Source organism: Trichechus manatus, unplaced genomic scaffold (assembly GCF_000243295.1).
Source record: "Trichechus manatus latirostris isolate Lorelei unplaced genomic scaffold, TriManLat1.0 scaffold00267, whole genome shotgun sequence".
NCBI classification, from domain to species: Eukaryota; Metazoa; Chordata; class Mammalia; order Sirenia; family Trichechidae; genus Trichechus; species Trichechus manatus.
This window is the reverse complement of record NW_004444203.1, coordinates 2067523-2071231: the sequence shown is the minus strand read 5'-3', so window position 1 is coordinate 2071231 and position 3709 is coordinate 2067523.

Genomic DNA, 3709 nt, shown 5'->3' with positions numbered 1-3709 from the left:
TTTTATAAGCAGATATTTTGAGAAAGTGTCCTGTTTTTTCTCTAGTCCAGTTGTTATTGGCTACATGCTGAATCACTTAGTGGTGAGCATTTAAAATGATCTCTACGCAGACTTTACCACAGACCAGTGGAATCAAAATCTCGAGTTGGGAAGCCTAGGCATTATTATTTATAAAAAGTTCCCCAGTAAGTTTAATGTGGGTCAAATTGTTGTCACACTAGTTCTTCTCAAACTTTAAAAATGCATGCAAATCACCTGGTGATTTGGCAAAATACAGATAATGATTCAGATCTGGTCGGGGCCAGAGATTCTGCATTTCTAACTAGTTTACAGATGATGTAGCTGTGGATGGTTTAAAGACAATTAAGTACCAAATCCTTAGAACATTTGCTTAAAACCAAGCAGTGCTTAATTCTGCTACTTACCCAGAATGGCTAAATCAATCAAATATAAAGGAGGTTAAGGGTGTATAGGAGCCCTGGTTGTGTAGTGGTTAAAGAGCTAGGCTGCTAACCAAAAGGTCAGCATTTCAAATCCACCAGCTGCTCCTAGGAAACCTTACTGTGCAGTTCTACTGTGTCCTATAGGGTCGCTATGAGTTGGAATCGACTCAAAGGCAATGAGTGGTAAGGATGTTACAGTCATTTTTTTAAGTATAAGCCAGGAAACACTATCTCTAGCTGGTGCTCTCTGTGCTGTGTTTCTCTTAGACTCGGTCTAATTTTGAGTTGAACCACAGTTCTCAAGAATGACAATCAAATTGCGTATCAACTGATTTCTATGAAATGCTTTTTAAGTACACATAGGTTGTCTCAGATTTTTACTTTTCTATCTTAAACTCGTTGTCATAACTTTCTAATTCACTCATAGAATGTGGGTGTTCATCCTTCCTGGATTTAAGCCACTTAAACTCTTAATCATGACTTGCTTGATTTTGACTTCTACTTAATTTCTTCAAACGCCTCCTTACTAAATATACTAGTTCCTTTCCCTCTTTTGTCCTTTACTTCCATCCCAAAACAGTAGTCCCTCCTGGTTATAATCATCCCGTGGCTTGTGTAGCTCAAATGCTTTTGATAGGGATGCTGCAGGGTTTTCTAATCAGCTAACCACGGACCCTTTCTTTTCCCTCTTCACTGTGGTGATAAATCTTCTTGGCTATTGTTGAAATTCTTTACTTGTTGGGATCAGCAGAGAAGGGCTTAGGTCATTTTCACATCAGTAGAAGAAATGTTTCCTGTGAACTTTGTGTTCATCTACCTTTGTTTTAAAAAAGTAGTTACTGTAGTAACCACCTGAGTTATTATCCACAGCATATACAGTGTAACCAGTATAAATAAGAACACCACATTGATGCTTATATTTCAGGTTAAGTATAATCTACATTTAGAATTCTGATTTCATGGAAGTAATTTGCAAAGACTTCCTTTAAAATGATTTCCACATTATTAGCTTTGGGTGACTGAGCTAAGGATAAAAAGGCTCACGGCAATTTTTAGTTCCATAAATAGACATTGTGCAGATTTTATGATGTCCCATATTTTAGGAAAAACCCTTTTTAGCTCATGTTTTTCATATGCCAGAATCATCAGAATCAATTTAAAGAAACAAAATATTAAATTGATACATATTCCTTATAGCTTCAGCAGGTCTTAATCACAATGCAATGAAGGAATGGAACCAGATGAGTACACTTCAAAAAAATGTTAAAAAAATTTACTCAATGATGGAAAAAATGTTAACAAATTGAACATGGATTTTGGTGTACTGAGGAAACCACATCTAAATAGACTCGAGCCCTGGAAAATAAATAATGGAAAGTAATCCTGTAGTGAGAGAGAAATGGATGAGACGTCTGATCAAGTCTTTTCCCATTTCCATATTTCCAATTTTATTCTCCTGGCAAAAACTAGGTAGTTTTCTATCCATGAAGAGTATTCATTTTATTCAGATGAGATAAAATTGTAAGTAACATAAAAAAAAATCTTTTTTGTTTAAATATAGTTTACTTTATTTCCATTCATCTATATAGTGTGTTTCATTACTGAGTACTGACGGTAATTCTTTCATGAATATATTTTAGATTTATTGCAAAGAGTTTAGGTCTGGATATTAAAGAGAATGGAACATAAACATCAACTGTTATCCTGCAAATTTGCCTCAGAAATCAGTCTCATATGTTAAAAGTGTTATTCAATAAATGCATTGTAATTTGGGGAGGAATATTCTGATTAACCAAGTATTCATTTAAATTATCATATATATTTTGAGCCAGTAGTGTCTCTGCTGAAATACAGTTAGATCTTTTTAATGGTCTGTAAGTCACCTTTAGACCTCATATTTCAAGGTTATCACTATGAATATCAATTATCATTGTGCTGCAAGGATGTAGCCGAGCTGAGAGTTCTGGATGATAGAGTACCAGAGAAACAAGTTTTTACTGTATTTAGGAGTAGAGAATTATCCAGCAAAGCATCTTAATCTTTGAAACTTTCAGGGAGTGTTTGCAAAAGCCTGTCTATAATATCTCCTTTCAGGGATGAAAGTCCCATTTTTTAAAAAAAAAGTCTATTTAGCTTTACAAAAACAAAATGAAACAAAGTGTGTTCATGCGAACACACACACACTACACACACACCCCACAAGTAGGAAAATATTTAAGCCATTAATGAAATAATGTGGATTTTGTTACCAGAAATTGAACACCCACAGTTCCTAAAGCAAGAAAACTTCAATTGGGATGAAGAAGAAGAGAAAATTCCAGCGACTTTCACTAGTAGGGTAACTGGTAGCCTAGGACAATAAGGAACTTTATGGCAGTGTGACGCTAAATGGGGATGGGCATTACAAAATGGAGTTCACAGAAGGTCTGTCAATTTTTGCCAGTTTTTACAAGTGCGATAAAAAATTTTCACAAATATAGAATGGAGCATCCTAGAGAGGAAAGGCAGACCTAAGGGTGGGTACACCTGATAATTTGGTGCTGATCCTATTTTGTATTCTACGGTAGTTTCGTAATGAGCTTTTAAAGTATATTTTTGAAGTTATATTTTATTGGTGGCTTTTTTAGGATCCAGACTCACAAATGAAAATGCCTACATCCAAATTATGAGTATAATAGAGGTCAGACAAAATTTAGATTGGTTTTCTTTTCTTCTCCTTCCTTTATTCTGTAGCTTTAAGGGCATAGTGCAGTCCAACAGAACTAGAATGGGAAATTAGGCCAGGCACTCATCTGGAAATAACCCAAACTGAGAATTTAATATGATTATGTTTAATATGCATTTGAGAGGACTTTTCAGTGTTTGTTATAAAATAATACAATGGAAATAAAAGTTTAAAGATCAATATAATACGGATCTTTTATGTCACAGGTAAGACTTTTAATATCTAGAAAGCTTAAATAATTTTTCCAAAGTTACACAGTGACTTAGTTAAAAAGTTTAGTTTAAGAGAATTCTACTTTTACTATGCAACATTTGTACATTATTTGAATTATTTGTTAGGTCAAAATTAATCAATACCATTCAATTATAAATATCTGAATTTGGACACATTATTTAACTTCTTTTTTTTTTTTAATTGTCCTTCAGGTGAAGGCGTACAGAACGAATAGTTTCTCATGAAACAGTAGGACACATATTGTTTTATGACATTGGTTAACAACCCCACAACATGTCAACCCTCTCCCTTCTCGACCTTTTTTTTT